Source organism: Nansenia antarctica (genome assembly GCF_963989245.1).
Source record: "Nansenia antarctica genome assembly, contig: SCAFFOLD_59, whole genome shotgun sequence".
In the NCBI taxonomy this organism is placed as follows: Eukaryota; Metazoa; Chordata; class Actinopteri; order Argentiniformes; family Microstomatidae; genus Nansenia; species Nansenia antarctica.
Genome location: NW_027663094.1, coordinates 536,444 through 557,834, shown reverse-complemented (window position 1 = coordinate 557,834; position 21,391 = coordinate 536,444). Strand labels below are relative to the sequence as shown.

The following is a 21,391-nucleotide window of genomic DNA, read 5'->3' as shown; positions in this document are numbered from 1 at the left end:
CTTTCTTGCGATCACTGTAGCCTTGTGATAGGAAGTGGAATTAGCTCAAATGGCAGTTCCTTCAACTAAGGAGTTATGGTAGTGGTAATTCATTTTGTATCCATTAAGTAAGTGCTACTCTCTGGGGTAGCAGTAACAGCCACTAGGTGGTGACCATGTGTACCAAGAGACACCACAATAACATGTCATAGCAGAGAAATTCTGATCATCATGGAAGATAACCTCAATTCAACCATGCTATTATGAATTCCATTGCCATGTATTTAACCCAATCTATAGACTAGAATGGGGATGTGCCTTTTTTCAAATCAAGACCCAGTTCAATTGTTGCCACACAATTGTTCAGGCTCATGAATCTGAATCGTTAATTGCACATTAACATGGTGATCACAGCGTATGTAACTGGGGGCGTGGCGTTTAACAACACAGCCACCATTTTCTGTCCAAAGTCATTTAAAATGAACTCATCCCTGGTCAGAAATGCACTTCAGTTGGACTCTTGGAGGACATACAGCTTGGAAAAGACCTCCTGGGAAAACAAGCATCATGATATATCCAGTAAGTGGCCATGTGTGAATCTGGAAAATGCAGCAATCTCTTTTCTTCACAATCGTTACCCTAACCTTAGCATTGACTTGATCTCATAATGCAGTAAGTGCTACACGTTGGGGTAGATTGAAGTGATTAATGCAACTACTACTCTTTAGAAGAGACTCTGTTTGTTGCTGGAAACACACATATATTTCTTCAAATGTCAGCATTACTTGATGCCTATGTCATGAGTGCTTCTCTTTGGCTTAGTCTCAAATGTTTAACAGTACTTTAGCTATGTCTCTGCAAGCAAACAGGCTTTCTTAGAACATCAAGAAGTATACTTCAACTTTAGCAGCTCTCTTGTATCTGGTCTAGGAAAGTGCTATCAAGTTGGGGTATGACTCTGGATGTAATGACCACAATGCTTTCAAAGCCCAACAATTACCTTGATTGATTGATTGATTGAAAACTTTATTAGAAGATTTGCAGAAGTAGGTACATGAAAGTACATAATACATACAAGGTCAACTAACAGGATAAAAACCCAAGAAAGCCACTGGCTTATTTCAATTGGGGTCCTTGACCTATGGCAAGTATCATTATGGGGTGAAATACCAGGTCAACTCTTGACTAAAAAGGACATGGTTATAGTAAAGCATTCTTTCTTGAGATCACTGTAAGCTTTTAATGGGAAGGGGAATTAGCTCAAATGGTAGAGCGCTCGCTTAGCATGCGAGAAGTAGCGGGATCGATGCCGCATTCTCCAATTGTATTTTGACACAAGCCCACCGCCGGATTGAACGGACACATGGAGAACAGCAGGCCTATTCCTTTCTTGTAAAGTATGTCCCCCATAATTTGTGTCGAAACATTGCTTCACAGTAAATGCTTGCGTATGGAAAGTGACCTTTTCTGAACCTCATGTAAAGATTCTTTGTAAGCCTGATGTTTATACTCCATGGGAATATGTTCAGTAAAATAGCCACAGGTGTGTGTTGAAGGTGGACATCTAAACTTGATGAGGGACTAGGGCTATTATAGTACAGTTGCTTCAACCAAGGAGTTACGGCATTGCTTATTTCCAGACATATGCAGAGGGCCATGGAAACCTCCAAAGTATTGGCCAGTACGGGTATCGAACCCGCGACCTTCGCGTTATTAGCACGACGCTCTAACCAACTGAGCTAACCGGCCATGCACTGCTTGACTCAAAAAGACACTCTTAACATATACCATTCTTTCTTGCGATCACTGTAGCCTTGTGATAGGAAGTGGAATTAGCTGAAATGGCAGTTCCTTCAACTAAGGAGTTATGGTAGTGGTAATTCATTTTGTATCCATTAAGTAAGTGCTACTCTCTGGGGTAGCAGTAACAGCCACTAGGTGGTGACCATGTGTACCAAGAGACACCACAATAACATGTCATAGCAGAGAAATTCTGATCATCATGGAAGATAACCTCAATTCAACCATGCTATTATGAATTCCATTGCCATGTATTTAACCCAATCTATAGACTAGAATGGGGATGTGCCTTTTTTCAAATCAAGACCCAGTTCAATTGTTGCCACACAATTGTTCAGGCTCATGAATCTGAATCGTTAATTGCACATTAACATGGTGATCACAGCGTATGTAACTGGGGGCTTGGCGTTTAACAACACAGCCACCATTTTCTGTCCAAAGTCATTTAAAATGAACTCATCCCTGGTCAGAAATGCACTTCAGTTTCAATTGTTGCCACACAATTGTTCAGGCTCATGAATCTGAATCGTTAATTGCACATTAACATGGTGATCACAGCGTATGTAACTGGGGGCTTGGCGTTTAACAACACAGCCACCATTTTCTGTCCAAAGTCATTTAAAATGAACTCATCCCTGGTCAGAAATGCACTTCAGTTGGACTCTTGGAGGACATACAGCTTGGAAAAGACCTCCTGGGAAAACAAGCATCATGATATATCCAGTAAGTGGCCATGTGTGAATCTGGAAAATGCAGCAATCTCTTTTCTTCACGATCGTTACCCTAACCTTAGCATTGACTTGATCTCATAATGCAGTAAGTGCTACACGTTGGGGTAGATTGAAGTGATTAATGCAACTACTACTCTTTAGAAGAGACTCTGTTTGTTGCTGGAAACACACATATATTTCTTCAAATGTCAGCATTACTTGATGCCTATGTCATGAGTGCTTCTCTTTGGCTTAGTCTCAAATGTTTAACAATACTTTAGCTATGTCTCTGCAAGCAAACAGGCTTTCTTAGAACATCAAGAAGTATACTTCTACTTTAGCAGCTCTCTTGTATCTGGTCTAGGAAAGTGCTATCAAGTTGGGGTATGACTCTGGATGTAATGACCACAATGCTTTCAAAGCCCAACAATTACCTTGATTGATTGATTGATTGAAAACTTTATTAGAAGATTTGCAGAAGTAGGTACATGAAAGTACATAATACATACAAGGTCAACTAACAGGATAAAAACCCAAGAAAGCCACTGGCTTATTTCAATTGGGGTCCTTGACCTATGGCAAGTATCATTATGGGGTGTAATACCAGGTCAACTCTTGACTAAAAAGGACATGGTTATAGTAAAGCATTCTTTCTTGAGATCACTGTAAGCTTTTAATAGGAAAGGGAATTAGCTCAAATGGTAGAGCGCTCGCTTAGCGTGCGAGGGCCAGTCGAGTATTGCTATAACGGAGATTTTTAACCATTTATTGCAGTGGTGTGCCGTCAGGGCCAGCAAGGCCTTCTCTGCTGGCCTAAACATCATCAGAATATACATTTTATTTTAATATATATTTTCCACAAATATGTATTAATGATTCCCCATAGTCTATTCTCTTCATTTCATAGCTTTCCTCTTGGTTGCGCTGCTTCCAGTCTCCGATTGAGATTTGGAGGGCTGGCCTTTATGTTAGAGCTTTTATCCAATCAAAATGTGTTGCTAGGGGGCTCAAAAATCTGCCCGCCTTCACATTAAACGGTGAAGCGGATTCGACCTGTAACTTAACGTTGGAACGAGAAAACATGTGGCGTACCTAGTAAACCTACGTAGATGCGAGCAAAAGCAACAACGGCGCCTGCTGTAAGGCTCAATGATGTCAGCACCCAGCACGTCTTTTGATTGGATACGCACTATTGCTACGCACTATTGCTACGCACTATTGATATTCACTATTGAGATGCGGAACTATGCCGGTAGATGTGAAACGTTTGAAAGTGCACAGGGAAACGGAGCCTCACAACGAAAGCTTTCGTTGACTGATCGATAATACTGATCGATTGTGTCCTGTTTGGGTAAACAATAACTTTCATTTAGGGGACAGGATGAAAGCGCCAAGTCCACAAACAGAGGAAACTACGTTGAGCTTCTTTCTTTTCTGGCTGAAAACAACCCAGATTTACATTACCACCTGTCCACAAACAAAGTGTTTACTGGGACGTCAGGCAAAATACAAAACGACCTGATTTTTGCTATTGCTGAAGTGATGGAAGAAGAGATCAAAATGGAGATTAAAAAGGCACCCTTTGTCGCTATTATGGTGGACGAGACGACAGAAGTGGGTAATGTAGCGATCTTAAAGATGTTAGTTTAACACTCTTCATTGTAAATGCGGATTTATTGATTAAAAATGCTTCGGAAATATTAATATAACTCTGTTGTACTTGTCTGACTATGTTAAGGTGATGCAACGCCCGGTTATACTGTGTTTCTGTCTAGTTTCTAGAGCCATGGCGTCATAACGATGGTATTAAGAGGTAGAATAATTCAGGTAGGAATGTGTCGGACATCACTGAAGGCCTAGGTGTGAAATGCACCGCCCGCCACTGGTTTATTGACCCTTTCTTGCCGTCTTTTCAGCCGCGGGTTCGAATCCACCTGAGGACATTACTGTCAAAAATATTTTCTTTTTTAAAGTCTTAATCAATTAAATGTTTAATGTAACACAACATGTTTTGATGATTTATAATTCATTTCATTAAAGAAAACAGTACATCTTATGCTATTTATTGGTTTAACATTGCAATGTATTCTGCCCTGTTGAGTTCTCTAACCCTAAGCTCCATTGTTGATGTTAATGTAACCATTATACTGTTTTAAAACATACACAGACACGTGGATGTATTGAACTCCACACTTGATTTATTAAAAAGCACACACGCACAACTGCTAAACCATGTACATAAAAAATAAACAAAACTGATTAAACCTTGGTTGTATCGAACTAAAACAAAATGTGCATATTTAAAACAATTTCCAACAGTGTTACAACATTAATTAATCATTTCATTGTAAATAAAAACTCTACTATGTGTGTGTGTGTGTGTGTGTGTGTGTGTGTGTGTGTGTGTGTGTACAGTCTCTTTCCCTTCTAAGGTGCCACACTGATCAGGACCCTGGCCACCCAACCCATGGCCATTCAGCCCCATCTTCATCCAGATGCTCTGATGGGGACAGCAGTTCCAGCGGCCGACATTGTGATCGTAGCTGGGGATGGAAGGCTCAGCTGCAGGCTGTGTTGGGGGCGGAGGGAGAGAGGCTGCAGGCTGCGTTGGGGGCGGAGGGAGAGAGGCTGCAGACTGTGATGGAGGAGCATGGTGTGGCAGTGCTGCATGACAACAAAATAAATAGGAAACACATGTTAAACCAAAAAGGAGCTGTGCATAGACTTCAGTTAAAAAACATGCCAGAGAGTATTGAGGCAGCACTGTATGCTGCTCTGCTCTGGTAGGGGCAGGGTGCTTCACATGACACTTCTAGTATCAGAGAGAGTAGTACATTCACCATTTTTAAATCTAGAACCCAAAAATTACAGAAAGAACATCAGTTCTGTGATCATTAATTGTATTGATGATGATGATGATGATGTGTGTGTGTCTTAACTAGTGTAATGTTGTGTTGTAATGTTTTTACTTTATTTTTATTTTTATTATCAACATCATTTATATATATATATATCAGACCTGGTTGAAATTGTGTGCAATATAAATAAACTGAAATGACATACTGTATTCCCACACGGCGGGTTCTAGAGTGTAGGCCTAAGGATGGGGCCCAGGCAAGCCGCTGAGGAGGTATTGGCAGCAGGACCTTCACTGGAGCTGAAGGAGCAGGTAACATGAAACTTCACACAACTGGAAATCACTTTGACAGTGAATTAAGATGGGACACAGTAATGTACATGAATTAACCTTGCAAAGGAGACGCAGTCACATCGGATTCATCATCATGAGCTGGTCTCAAGAGTGTAACTGAAGCAGTCAGTTTGCTCCTCACTGTAAAAGAAAATAAAGTGTTATTCTCTCCCTCACTAATGCCTGGCTTATTCATCATGCTTGTAAATGGGATATAGCCACATTCTGTCATTACCTGTTATAGTCTGTCAAGCTGATTTGAACATTAATAAGTCTCAGTATGTCTACTCTGATGTGAATATGTCTCATCTGATGAGAATTACATATACATTGGTATATAGGCTATTTGTTATGAATGGATATTTAGTTCAATGTTCACTTCTTTAAAGCAGGTAAAGCCTCAGTGACGGTATGCATGTTTAAACACATTGATTGTGAAATCAAGGGTTTGGTATGTTTCTAAATTGTATGGGTGTCACCTGCTCAAAATGCCTCTTACATACTGTAATGTACATGCCAAACCCTTGAAACACATCTTCAAAAAGGATGCAAAAAGAGAACTCGTATGAACACTTATCCTCCTCCTACAAATAGATACAATATGGAATGTAATAAAACATGCAATTACACATGTACTGTACAGAGCAGACATACATTGTAAATACATGTAGGCTAACTAAACTTGTAAATAAACTAACTGTACATACATTTACAGTTGAATTGCCCTATAATATAAACTACACGTTATACGTTTGCAGGAATAGTGCTATACAAATAAAAGTTGTTGTTGTTATTATTATTATAATGATATTACTTGTTGGGGCTTTATTGAATGACAACACTGGAATATAGCTATGATGTACAGTAGCCCAGTGTGTAGACCAGCCAGGCTATCATTGTGCAAAACTGTGTAGACTAGCATTGCAGTAGTATCTGTTATACTCTCTTATCTGTTATAATCTCTTATCTGTTATAATCTCTTATCTGTTATAATCTCTTATCTGTTATAATCTGTTATCTGTTATAATCTCTTATCTGTTATACTCTGTTATCTGTTATACTCTCTTATCTGTTATACTCTCTTATCTGTTATACTCTGTTATCTGTTATAATCTCTTATCTGTTATACTCTCTTATCTGTTATACTCTCTTATCTGTTATACTCTGTTATCTGTTATAATCTCTTATCTGTTATACTCTGTTATCTGTTATACTCTCTTATCTGTTATACTCTCTTATCTGTTATACTCTCTTATCTGTTATACTCTGTTATCTGTTATAATCTCTTATCTGTTATAATCTCTTATCTGTTATACTCTCTTATCTGTTATAATCTGTTATCTGTTATAATCTCTTATCTGTTATACTCTGTTATCTGTTATACTCTCTTATCTGTTATACTCTGTTATCTGTTATAATCTCTTATCTGTTATACTCTCTTATCTGTTATAATCTGTTATCTGTTATAATCTCTTATCTGTTATAATCTCTTATCTGTTATACTCTCTTATCTGTTATAATCTGTTATCTGTTATACTCTCTTATCTGTTATACTCTCTTATCTGTTATATTCTCTTATCTGTTATAATCTCTTATCTGTTATACTCTCTTATCTGTTATACTCTCTTATCTGTTATACTCTCTTATCTGTTATAATCTCTTATCTGTTATAATCTCTTATCTGTTATACTCTCTTATCTGTTATACTCTCTTATCTGTTATAATCTCTTATCTGTTATACTCTCTTATCTGTTATACTCTCTTATCTGTTATATTCTCTTATCTGTTATAATCTCTTATCTGTTATACTCTCTTATCTGTTATACTCTCTTATCTGTTATACTCTCTTATCTGTTATAATCTCTTATCTGTTATAATCTCTTATCTGTTATACTCTCTTATCTGTTATACTCTGTTATCTGTTATAATCTCTTATCTGTTATACTCTCTTATCTGTTATAATCTCTTATCTGTTATAATCTCTTATCTGTTATTAACAACTGCTGACATATTGTAGATAGAAATGTTGGAGTAGGCTATGGCTGTTAGCGATGTAGCATCTACTACTGTAATCATCTGCTGTACTGCCCTGTTGATGGAGTCTCTACTCAGACAGAAGATTACAGTTAATGTTTGTGACTTACCTATTAACCAAACGAAGAAAGTAAACTTGAGAGTTTAGAACGCGAGAAAGACGGTACGATGTCTTTGCCTTTCAGGAAATAGTGCAGTCGAGTCGATTTCAGTGTTGTGACGTGACGTCACTGCTCAATGCGCCACAAAACCATCCGGTGGCCGAAAATATATGAACTATATAGAACTACCAAAGTGAACGGGATCTTAACTACTACCATAGACAATGAATGGGCCAATGCAAAGTCTATGGTTGTAGTATAGGCATATCTCTCGATTGCCGCGCGGGAGGTCCCGGGTTCAAATCCCGGACGAGCCCTTTGACTAAACCTTTCACCAGCTGGGACCACCAAATGGAAGTGCTTTGGCTCAATGCTTCAACAGATCTTGCCTCGGGTCACTACAAAATTCCATGTTCAAAAACTGCTTTGACACGTCCTGGCTTTAAAGATCCGGTGGGTAGCGCTACTGGTTCAAAGTGAGGGCATGACGAGGTGGCAGAGTGGTTAAGGCGATGGACTGCTAATCCATTGTGCTCTCCACTCTTGGGTTCGAATCCCATCCTCGTCGCACAGCCTTGCTGCTTTTTCCGCTTGACAGCCCCGTTGGAACACCTTGTCAACAGAGGAGGTGGTGGAGAAACAATGCAAAGCATCCGGAACGTCTTTCGTAGAGCTCATTCAAATGGGACATCGTTGAATAGCTTCTTTGAGTGCGTAAACTGCTTCAATATGGAAGGCAGAGGCGTTGTTGGAAGCCACGCTATCAACGAGCCTGCAGTGTCGGCCAGTCGAGTATTCCCGGAGAGTATTAATGGAGATTTGACCCTTTATTGACCCTTTCTTGCCGTCTTTTCAGCCGTGGGTTCGAATCCACCTGAGGACATTACTGTCAAAAATATTTTCCCGCCCGGCCCGGCCGGGGTTCGACTCCCTGTATGGGAACTCGTTCTTCTTGAAAACTCAAGTATGTCCTTACAATCTGTAATCAGGATGTCCTGACGATCACATTGATTATCATGTGACGTGATATCCCTTCAATCCCTCAATGACCCTCCTGGGAAATATAAATATAAGGAATACAATGAATATCATAACAATCATTATTACGTTTATATTTCTATAACAATCGCCCTTCATCTACTGAAAGAGGAGGTATAACAAAAAAAGAACAATGGGAAAGAAGTGAAGAAAGAAGAAACAAACACACCTCTCTCTCACCGACGTATTGGCCATGATCATTTCAACTGCTTCTTGCCATAATGGTATGAGCACAGGACACACCAGCCGTCGTGGCACACAAGTGGTTACAGGCCGTGATCGTATAGTGGTTAGTACTCTGCGTTGTGGCCGCAGCAACCCCGGTCCGAATCCGGGTCACGGCAGCCTTTGAAAGATGGTTCAAATCTTTTGACCTTAGCAGAACCCAAAGTTCTACTTCTATTCCAATGAACTGTAGTTTCTTCCCCTGCCATTCGGTTTACACAAACAGCATAGGCTAAATTCCGGACTATTTATCCCTCTTCCCTGAGGATCTCAACAGGCCCTGCTCGGAAAGATAGAGTGGGCCAGTGGCGCAATGGATAACGCGTCTGACTACGGATCAGAAGATTCTAGGTTCGACTCCTGGCTGGCTCGGCCTCATTTAGTTTCCAGTAGAACCAACAACAGAAACACATTGAAACACCGCCACCGATTTCGGGATGCTCTAACAGACAGCAGACTTGTGCTTGTCAAAATACCATGTAGCCTCCATCGGAGAGATGGTAAAAACTCTCTGCTGAAGGAAGCTGGAGTACAACTTGTGGCTACATGTGGAAAGGACTCTGTGACGTGCACTTTTACGAAGTAAAATCATTAATGATATCTGTTTTGAACATTGCACGTATCCATTCAGGGCAGTATTTGGATACTAGTAGCACAGTTGGTTTATTTGAATTGGTCAGTAAAGCAGTAATTGTCTCTATCGGGGGGAGGTGGCTGCTCTATTCAGCTTTGGACGTGTGTCTCTATGCTTCAGACGCTTCAGCTGGTTACGCATCCTGCTTCGTGGTCACCTTTCAAAGCTTATATAGTAATGACATAATTCATGTTTACATTTCTTCATTTGTGACATATCAATAGCCAATTGGTTACATGGCAATGCAATTAATGAAGCGTAATGAAAGAGCATGTGAACTACAATCTCTACAGCACATTTGTGTCGCTCGTGCCATAAGGCCCAGAATCCGCACCGCCTTTGAAATGACACTCAGATCTTAGGCTCTAGCGTAATGGATGTCTTCCCATATGGTCTAGCGGTTAGGATTCCTGGTTTTCACCCAGGCGGCCCGGGTTCGACTCCCGGTATGGGAACTCGTTCTTCTTGAAAACTCAAGTATGTCCTTACAATCTGTAATTAGGATGTCCTGACGATCACATTGATTATCATCTGATGTGATATCCCTTCAATCCCTCAATGACCCTCCTGGGAAATATAAATATAAGGAATACAATGAATGTCATTACAATCATTATTACGTTTATATTTCTATAACAATCGCCCTTCATCTACAGAAAGAGGAGGTATAACACAAAAAGAACAATGGGAAAGAAGTGAAGAAAGAAGAAACAAACACACCTCTCTCTCACCGACGTATTGGCCATGATCATTTCAACTGCTTCTTGCCATAATGGTATGAGCACAGGACACACCAGCCGTCGTGGCACAGAAGTGGTTACAGGCCGTGATAGTATAGTGGTTAGTACTCTGCGTTGTGGCCGCAGCATCTCCGGGTCACGGCAGCCTTTGAAAGATGGTTCGAATCTTTTGACCATAGCAGAACCCAAAGTTCTACTTCTATTCCAATGAACTGTAGTTTCTTCCCCTGCCATTCGGTTTACACAAACAGCATAGGCTAAATTCCGGACTATTTATCCCTCTTCCCTGAGGATCTCAACAGGCCCTGCTCGGTAAGATAGAGTAGGCCAGTGGCGCAATGGATAACGCGTCTGACTACGGATCAGAAGTTTCTAGGTTCGACTCCTGGCTGGCTCGGCCTCATTTAGTTTCCAGTAGAACCAACAACAGAAACACATTGAAACACCGCCACCGATTTCGGGATGCTCTAACAGACAGCAGACTTGTGCTTGTCAAAATACCATGTAGCCTCCATCGGAGAGATGGTAAAAACTCTCTGCTGAAGGAAGCTGGAGTACAACTTGTGGCTACATGCGGAAAGGACTCTGTGACACGCACTTTTACGACGTAAAATCATTCATGATATCTGTTTTGAACATTGCACGTATCCATTCAGGGCAGTATTTGGATACTAGTAGCACAGTTGGTTTATTTGAATTGGTCAGTAAAGCAGTAATTGTCTCTGTCGGGGGGAGGTGGCTGCTCTATTCAGCTTTGGACGTGTGTCTCTATGCTTCAGACGCTTCAGCTGGTTACGCATCCTGCTTCGTGGTCACCTTTCAAAGCTTATATAGTAATGACATAATTCATGTTTACATTTCTTCATTTGAACATATCAATAGCCAATTGGTTACATGGCAATGCAATTAATGAAGCGTAATGAAAGAGCATGTGAACTACAATCTCTACAGCACATTTGTGTCGCTCGTGCCATAAGGCCCAGAATCCACACCGCCTTTGAAATGACACTCAGATCTTAGGCTCTAGCTGAATGGATGTCTTCCCATATGGTCTAGCGCAGGGGTCGGGAACCTTTTTGACTGGGAGAGCCATAAAAGCCAAATATTTCTAAATGTATTTCATTGAGAGCCATATAGTATTTTTTACATATAATAAATTAAATATGTCTTACTTTTAATGCGATTTCTGGTGCTGCATGGTTTTGCTGATGTCCTTGTAGTCTGGTTCATACGTGGTGAGGTTGAGCTTCATGCAGGCGTTGAGGCTTCCCTCAGTTAAACGTGAGCGTAGGTTGGTCTTAATGTTCCTCTTATGCGAGAATGACTGCTCACATACAGTATGTAGAGCCAAACATGGTCAATACGGCAATACTAACACGCTGCATTGTGTGGTATGTCACAGGAAGCTCGTTCCAAGTTTTCAGAATCAGCTGGTCTTCAGGTTGAAGTTTTTTCATTTCTGTCCACTTGTGTTCCCTCGCCAGCTCTGCTCGCTGTCGCGCAAGACTTTCCAACTCTCCATTAAGTGTCTTGAACTTACTCATCCACATGTCTGATGCCTTCAGGTCAGCAACTTCCAGCTCAAAGTCTCCCATAGAGACCCCAGGGATGCATGTCAGGTCGATTTTGTCCACTGCACACTCATGTGGATGAGTGATGAACTTGAAAAGACCAGTGCGCGCAGGAAATTCTCCAAAACGTGCTTTGAATGACTGCAGGAGATTGGACGTAAAGCCAGCTAGCTGCTGGAGATCCAGATGTTGAGTGGAGTCACTTGCTAAGCATGCATCTCTAAATTGTTGCAGTGTTACAAAGTGCAGAAGACGACCTGTTTCAATGTCCCTGAGAAAGACTTCCAGCTTGCTTTCAAATGCAAACACTGCTTGTTGAAGGGATGAGATTGTATTTCCAATACCTTGCATTTTCACATTGAGCTGGTTCAGATGGCCTGTTATGTCCACGAGATAGTGAAACTGCAGGAGCCAGTCAGTGTTGTCTAGCTCAGGATGCTTGACGCCTTTCATTTGAAGAAAAGTCCGGATTTCACTCAGGCAAGCTGCAAAACGTCTGAGCACCTTTCCCCTTGACAACCAACGCACGTTGCTGTGTAAAAGCAGACTGGGATAATGATTCCCAACTTCTTCTAACAGAGCTTTAAACTGGCGATCATTTAAAGCTCGGGCAACAATGAAGTTGACCACTCGAATGACCAGCGACATCACCTCACCTAGCTCCTGGCCACACGTCTGAGCGCAAAGCGCCTCCTGGTGCAGGATGCAATGAAAACAACGACCTCTGACACTCTCGCGAGACATTGGTTCCCGACCCGACCCACGGGTCACGGGTCATGGGTCCCGTGAAGAGTCCCGTGAAATTTAACTTCAAAACTAATTTCTGTTTACTTTAAAATGACACAGTATTATTACGCAATATCACAAGTATTTTAAAATCAGTTCCAAACTGATTTTTTTTTTTCAACGTTTTATTTTTTTTATTTTTTTTACTTTTCAACCCATATAACCCTCGCGAGCCATAGGTTCCCGACCGCTGCCTAGACCAACGAGCCGTCTGAAGAAAGCGTTCCCCTCCCCCGCAGCGGAGCCTCAGGTTGGGAGAAGTGTCCGCCTGAAAGGCCTAAAGAAGGGACTTTTATTAAGCCGTGATATATCAATGCATCCTCATGTCATGAATGCATTGGTGGTATAGTGGTGAGCATAGCTGCCTTCCAAGCAGTTGACCCGGGTTCGGTTCTCGGCCAATGCCTTTTCCAAAGGGGCCCATGCCTGCAGTTCCGAAGAAGCTATTCGATGATTTCCCATTTGAATGAGCTCTACGAAAGACGTTCCGGATGATTTTCATTGTTTCTCCACCACCACCTCCTCCGTTGACACGGTGTTCCAACGGGGCTGTGGTGAGCATAGCTGCCTTCCAAGCAGTTGACCCGGGTTCGATTCCCGGCCAATGCAAGTAAGCTAACCTTTTCCCAAGGGGCCCATGCCTGCAGTTCCAAAAGTGCTGGCCTGACACTGCAGGCTCGTTGATAGCGTGGCTTCCAACAACGCCTGTGCCTTCCATATTGAAGCAGTTTCCGCACTCAAAGAAGTTATTCGATGATTTCCCATTTGAATGAGCTCTACAAAAGACGTTCCGGATGCTTTGCATTGTTTCTCCACCACCACCTCCTCTGTTGACACGGTGTTCCAACGGGGCTGTCAAGCGGAAAAAGCAGAAAGGCTGTGCGACGAGGATGGGATTCGAACCCACGCGTGCAGAGCACAATGGATTAGCAGTCCATCACCTTAACCACTCGGCCACCTCGTCATGCTCTCACTTTGACCCAGTAGCGCTTCCCACCGGATCTTTAAAGCCAGGACGTGACAAAGCGGTTTTGACCATGGAATTTTGCAGACCTGAGGCAAGATCTGTTGAAGCATTGAGCCAAAGAACTTCCATTTGGTTTTCCCAGCTGGTGAAAGGTTTAGTCAAAGGGTTCATCCAGGATTCTCGCACACACAGCGAGAATCATACCGATTGACCAACTAGCCGTTTAAAAAGCAGGTGCCCCTCCCCCGCAACGGAGCCTCAGGTTGGGAGAAGTGTCCGCCCTGTAGGCGTAAAGCAGGGACTTTCATTAAGGTGTGTGCAACGAATTTGACGTTGAAGAATAGATGTTTACTGAGTTGATATCTGTTTTCCTAAAGAAGTGTTCATGCATTGGCCAGGAATCGAACCCGGGCTTGCCGCGTGGCAGGCGAGAATTCTACCACTGAACAACCAATGCTCAGATGTTTGCTGAAATTGACCTTGAATAATAGATGTTTACTTAGTTGATATCTGTTCTTTGAATTGTCCTAAAGGTGGGTTCATGCATTGGCCGGGAATCGAAACCGGGCCTCCCGCGTGGCAGGCGAGAATTCTACCACTGTACCACCAATGCTTAGATGTCTGCTGAACTTGGCCTTGAAGATTGGATATTGAAATGTATTGGTTGTTGACATAGTTCATCTGGGTTGTTTCCAATTGTTTCATTTTCAATTTCCCACTGATGTCCCGATGCTTCGATGTCTGCTGAATTTGGGCAGGATAATTCTGGTCCATGGCCTTAAAGCCAGGACGTGTCAAAGCAGTTTTTGAACATGGAATATTGCAGTGACCCGAGGCAAGATCTGTTGAATGAATGGTCTTTATTGTCATTGATATAGTACAGGTACCAAATAACGAAATTTGGGGCATTGAGCCAAAGCACTTCCATTTGGTGGTCCCAGCTGGTGAAAGGTTTAGTCGAAGGGCTCGTCCGGGATTTGAACCCGGGGGCCCTCGCGCGGCAATCGAGAGATATGCCTATACTACAACCATAGACTTTGCATTGGCCCATTCATTGTCTATGGTAGTAGTTAAGATCCCGTTCACTTTGGTAGTTCTATATAGTTCATATATTTTCGGCCACCGGATGGTTTTGTGGCACATTGAGCAGTGACGTCACGTCACAACACTGAAATCGACTCGACTGCACTATTTCCTGAAAGGCAAAGACATCGTACCGTCTTTCTCGCGTTCTAAACTCTCAAGTTTACTTTCTTCGTTTGGTTAATAGGTAAGTCACAAACATTAACTGTAATAATATATAATAAGTAGACATACAAGAGGGGCTGCAGAAAGCACTGCACTTTATATATGTTGCACTATCCAATGCACTGTTGTCTGTCCTGTGTTGTCCTGTTTTTTTGCATTTGTTTTTGTATACACGTGAAAAAAGTATAAACGCACTTACTGTAATGCCGAAGCAAATTCCTATATGTGTATGCATAATGGCAATAAACGTTATCTGAATCTGAATCTGAATCTGAAAAGCGGACAGTTTTCAGTTTACGGTACTTTTGCTGTACTTGACTCGTTATCGGACATGTCTGTCAGGTCCGGACATGTCTGTCAGGTCCGGACGTGTCTACGGTAAAATATATGTATATATATATCAGTGGCGGCTGGCCGATAGAGGGCGCTGGGGCGCCGCCCCCACCTTCACTTCCTGGTTGCGATTTGTAAAAGTTTTTTTTTTAAATAAACATTGTTTATTCACAAAATGCGGCTGATATTCTGTCGGCGCCTATCAGCATTCATTAAAAATCCTCCAATACAATAAACATTTTTATCTGTGTGTGTGTGTGTGTGTGTGTAAAACTCACTGTTAAAATACATAGGGAGAGAACGCGGGGCGCCGTGTCAATGCAAGTCTATGCCAGGACGAAAACTTTTCGCTTACACGTGAGCTGTAGCAGCGCTCCAATTGGCTGTCTCTATTTCTTGGCCAGGACGCACATTTGTGCGCCCTGGCCAAGAAATCTCCGGTTGTATTGCAGACAATGCATTATGCTGAGGACTCCCGACTTCCGGTTTTCCGGACTTCGGGCTTCCGGAGTATTTTAAATGAACATTCGTAATGTCTGTCTCTGATGTTCATGGTCAATTAAATCAGCCTATTTTGTGCAACTAATAATGTTCCCGCTAATGGGTTAACCAAGCAGCCTTGCACCTAACGTGCAAGCACCTATCTTCGAACTATTCATTGCAATATGCGCGGGGCAAGGCGGAGGTACGGGTAAACACGGCTCATGTTCTGTCATCAAAGGTAAGAGTTGGTTTTCTTTAACTCAGCTGATGCATTGTTGTGTTTCTGACATGGTCTGGTTGTGTTTCTGACATGGTCTGGTTGTGTTACAGACATGGTCTGGTTGTGTTACTGACATGGTCTGGTTGTGTTTCTGACATGGTCTGGTTGTGTTTCTGACATGGTCTGGTTGTGTTACAGACATGGTCTGGTTGTGTTTCTGACATGGTCTGGTTGTGATACAGACATGGTCTGGTTGTGTTTCTGACATGGTCTGGTTGTGTTTCTGACATGGTCTGGTTGTGTTTCTGACATGGTCTGGTTGTGTTTCTGACATGGTCTGGTTGTGTTTCTGACATGGTCTGGTTGTGTTTCTGACATGGTCTGGTTGTGTTACAGACATGGTCTGGTTGTGTTACAGACATGGTCTGGTTGTGTTACAGACATGGTCTGGTTGTGTTTCTGACATGGTCTGGTTGTGTTTCTGACATGGTCTGGTTGTGTTACAGACATGGTCTGGTTGTGTTACAGTCATGGTCTGGTTGTGTTACAGACATGGTCTGGTTGTGTTACAGTCATGGTCTGGTTGTGTTTCTGACATGGTCTGGTTGTGTTACAGACATGGTCTGGTTGTGTTTCTGACATGGTCTGGTTGTGTTTCTGACATGGTCTGGTTGTGTTACAGTCATGGTCTGGTTGTGTTACAGACATGGTCTGGTTGTGTTACAGACATGGTCTGGTTGTGTTTCTGACATGGTCTGGTTGTGTTTCTGACATGGTCTGGTTGTGTTACAGACATGGTCTGGTTGTGTTACAGACATGGTCTGGTTGTGTTTCTGACATGGTCTGGTTGTGTTTCTGACATGGTCTGGTTGTGTTACAGACATGGTCTGGTTGTGTTACAGACACGGTCTGGTTGTGTTTCTGACATGGTCTGGTTGTGTTTCTGACATGGTCTGGTTGTGTTTCTGACATGGTCTGGTTGTGTTACAGACATGGTCTGGTTGTGTTTCTGACATGGTCTGGTTGTGTTACAGTCATGGTCTGGTTGTGTTTCTGACATGGTCTGGTTGTGTTTCTGACATGGTCTGGTTGTGTTACAGACATGGTCTGGTTGTGTTTCTGACATGGTCTGGTTGTGATACAGACATGGTCTGGTTGTGTTACAGACATGGTCTGGTTGTGTTACAGACATGGTCTGGTTGTGTTTCTGACATGGTCTGGTTGTGTTACAGACATGGTCTGGTTGTGTTACAGACATGGTCTGGTTGTGTTTCTGACATGGTCTGGTTGTGTTACAGACATGGTCTGGTTGTGTTTCTGACATGGTCTGGTTGTGTTTCTGACATGGTCTGGTTGTGTTACAGTCATGGTCTGGTTGTGTTACAGACATGGTCTGGTTGTGTTACAGACATGGTCTGGTTGTGTTACAGACATGGTCTGGTTGTGTTTCTGACATGGTCTGGTTGTGTTTCTGACATGGTCTGGTTGTGTTACAGACATGGTCTGGTTGTGTTACAGACATGGTCTGGTTGTGTTTCTGACATGGTCTGGTTGTGTTTCTGACATGGTCTGGTTGTGTTACAGACATGGTCTGGTTGTGTTACAGACACGGTCTGGTTGTGTTTCTGACATGGTCTGGTTGTGTTTCTGACATGGTCTGGTTGTGTTTCTGACATGGTCTGGTTGTGTTACAGACATGGTCTGGTTGTGTTTCTGACATGGTCTGGTTGTGTTACAGTCATGGTCTGGTTGTGTTTCTGACATGGTCTGGTTGTGTTTCTGACATGGTCTGGTTGTGTTACAGACATGGTCTGGTTGTGTTTCTGACATGGTCTGGTTGTGATACAGACATGGTCTGGTTGTGTTACAGACATGGTCTGGTTGTGTTACAGACATGGTCTGGTTGTGTTACAGACATGGTCTGGTTGTGTTACAGACATGGTCTGGTTGTGTTACAGACATGGTCTGGTTGTGTTTCTGACATGGTCTGGTTGTGTTTCTGACATGGTCTGGTTGTGTTTCTGACATGGTCTGGTTGTGTTTCTGACATGGTCTGGTTGTGATACAGACATGGTCTGGTTGTGATTCTGACATGGTCTGGTTGTGTTACAGTCATGGTCTGGTTGTGATACAGACATGGTCTGGTTGTGTTTCTGACATGGTCTGGTTGTGTTTCTGACATGGTCTGGTTGTGTTTCTGACAGGGTCTGGTTGTGTTACAGACATGGTCTGGTTGTGTTTCTGACATGGTCTGGTTGTGTTTCTGACATGGTCTGGTTGTGTTACAGACATGGTCTGGTTGTGTTACAGACATGGTCTGGTTGTGTTACAGACATGGTCTGGTTGTGTTTCTGACATGGTCTGGTTGTGTTACAGACATGGTCTGGTTGTGTTACAGACATGGTCTGGTTGTGTTTCTGACATGGTCTGGTTGTGTTTCTGACATGGTCTGGTTGTGTTTCTGACATGGTCTGGTTGTGTTTCTGACATGGTCTGGTTGTGTTTCTGACATGGTCTGGTTGTGATACAGACATGGTCTGGTTGTGTTTCTGACATGGTCTGGTTGTGTTTCTGACATGGTCTGGTTGTGTTTCTGACATGGTCTGGTTGTGTTTCTGACATGGTCTGGTTGTGTTACAGACATGGTCTGGTTGTGTTTCTGACATGGTCTGGTTGTGTTTCTGACATGGTCTGGTTGTGTTTCTGACATGGTCTGGTTGTGATACATCATTGAATGTGTTGACCTGCTGTGATGTGTTGACCACCATCACTCTCCATCATCATCCATCATGTGTCTATGAAATAGATAGTTACTGTACTACTGACTGCAGCATTCATCTCTGCTCATTGATGTAGCCATGTCACACAGACACATAGTACACATATTCATCTGCTACCTTTATTAACCTGAGTGTAGCTGTGAGGCCTGTACTAGCCTTGTTGACTAGACTTCCTCCTTGTCTGACACTGGGTATTGGACCGTACCGACGTCCATAGACCGGTCACTCTTCCACCTCAGTGTCTGTAGTTGACAGGGTAACTTCTCCATGGCCCACACGGTCATTTTAAGGGTGAAAGTTGAAATTATACAGTGGTTGTAATGCCAGTGCGTGTTTTATGCGCGTGCACGCGAAAAAAAGTCGTGCACGCGAAAAAAAATCGCGCGCGGCGCGCGCGAAAGAGGACCCCCCCGCCACACTGCTGTGCCCCACCCAAATTTTTTTGCACCAGCCGCCACTGATATATATATATAGGTAACATATTCAAAGCTATTTCGATATTGATTTGCCAAGCTACTGTACGGCTACACATCGGACAAGTCTGCTGTCTCAATACTTTGTTCAACAGTTGTTAAATTAACAATGTTAATAACAGTGTGTGGGTTTTGCGAACCGTCTTGCGAGTTATTCATAGTGTTATGGTTGTGCAATGTTTTAGATACTACTGCAATGCTAGTCTACACAGTTTTGCACAATGATAGCCTGGCTGGTCTACACACTGGGCTACTGTACATCACAGCTATATTCCAGTGTTGTCATTCAATAAAGCCCCAACAAGTAATATCATTATAATAATAATAATAACAACAACAACTTTTATTTGTATAGCACTATTCCTGCAAACGTATAACGTGTAGTTTATATTATAGGCCAATTCAACTGTAAATGTATGTACAGTTAGTTTATTTACAAGTTTAGTTAGCCTACATGTATTTACAATGTATGTCTGCTCTGTACAGTACATGTGTAATTGCATGTTTTATTACATTCCATATTGTATCTATTTGTAGGAGGAGGATAAGTGTTCATACGAGTTCTCTTTTTGCATCCTTTTTGAAGATGTGTTTCAAGGGTTTGGCATGTACATTACAGTATGGGCAAAAGAGGCATTTTGAGCAGGTGACACCCATACAATTTAGAAACATACCAAACCCTTGATTTCACAATCAATGTGTTTAAACATGCATACCGTCACTGATGCTTTACCAGGGCCCTATTCCACAAAGCTCGATAAAGTTCTAAGCCTCGATAAAGTTCTATGCCTCGAAAATGTTAGCTTGCGTTCGGTGCCATCAATGTGGCTCAAATAATTCGCTGCTTGGTTGAGCTCCTTCTGAGTCAGATATAATTAGCCTGGTCCCGACCAGGCTAAAACACAGGCTATAGTCATCCGTGCGTCAAAAAAGGCTCACAGGCGGAAACTAAACTCTGTACGAAAGTTCCTCATGTGTCTTTTAGGAAATATTAGTTCCCACTTCACATGAGATAGATAGATTAGATAGTTTGACTGTGTGATAGATAGATAATTTGATATTTTGAAAGTGTGATCGATCGATAGATAGTTTGATTGTGTGATAGATAACTTGATATTTTGAAAGTGTGATAGATAGATAAAGAAAAGAGTGTAAAAAATAAATAAAAATAATTGTCTCAACTTGCATTGCCGTCATGACAGCGGTCTGGCTGGCGTAGTGGTTAAGGCTGCGGACTCGAGTTCCAAAGGTTGCGAGTTCGAGACTTGACTAAGTCATTCATTTTTATTTTTTTTTACATTTAACCGAAGATTTCATGCAAAGGTTTCAAACACCATTGTAATCGTGTCAGTTCTTGTAAATTAGCCTGCACCATAATTTTATAGCCTACAATACTTTTTTAGATGAGATTTTAGATTAGATTCAGACAACGAAATGCAGTAAAAAGTGCGTCTGTAGAGGGATTCGAACCACTGATATAAAATGAAGAATAAATCCTATGGCAGCAGTCAATACCACTAGGCCATTGTGGCGATATGCTGGTTTGTAGCCTGCTGCGGATATCACCACAGTAGTAATATTCATTTATTAAAATATGAACATATAACAATAACTGGGGCTAGTATGACCTACGCATTTAATCGGTCAGCAAATTCTTGCCAAACCATTTCCCTCGCCTTGTTAATTGCGGCAGTATTGCACTATTTTACATCTTATTTCTCCGTCTTCATAAAAATCAATAATTCGGAATGCTGCGCAAATGTAGTACCCCTGCAGAGTGGAGTATCTTCATTTCGACAGATCGACTCTTCTGGGCTGCGTATGTCTGCGTGCACGCGCCCATATCGAAGATTTGTAAGCCTGTCTTCTGTGAACACTGATGACACAAGGCTGATCCTCATTCGAGGAATCACCTGAGGCTTGAATTCCAATCTCGAGTTCCCTGAGCGCCGCATTTATTTATAGCGCAGCTAAACTGATCCACCTTTAGTGGAATGACCCCCTGCTTTAAAGAAGTGAACATTGAACTAAATATCCATTCATAACAAATAGCCTATATACCAATGTATATGTAATTCT

The 21,391-nt window shown here is 42.1% G+C and overlaps 1 long non-coding RNA gene across 1 annotated transcript; it reads right to left on the bottom strand.

Moving 5' to 3' along the window:
- Positions 1-4,971: 4,971 nt before the first annotated feature.
- On the bottom strand, positions 4,972-7,907 carry LOC308175311. Its single transcript, XR_013937952.1, has 4 exons — positions 7,824-7,907; positions 5,737-5,820; positions 5,553-5,646; positions 4,972-5,153 (listed from the first exon to the last, which is right to left on the bottom strand). It is a non-coding gene; the product is annotated as an uncharacterized lncRNA (long non-coding RNA).
- Positions 7,908-21,391: the final 13,484 nt, after the last annotated feature.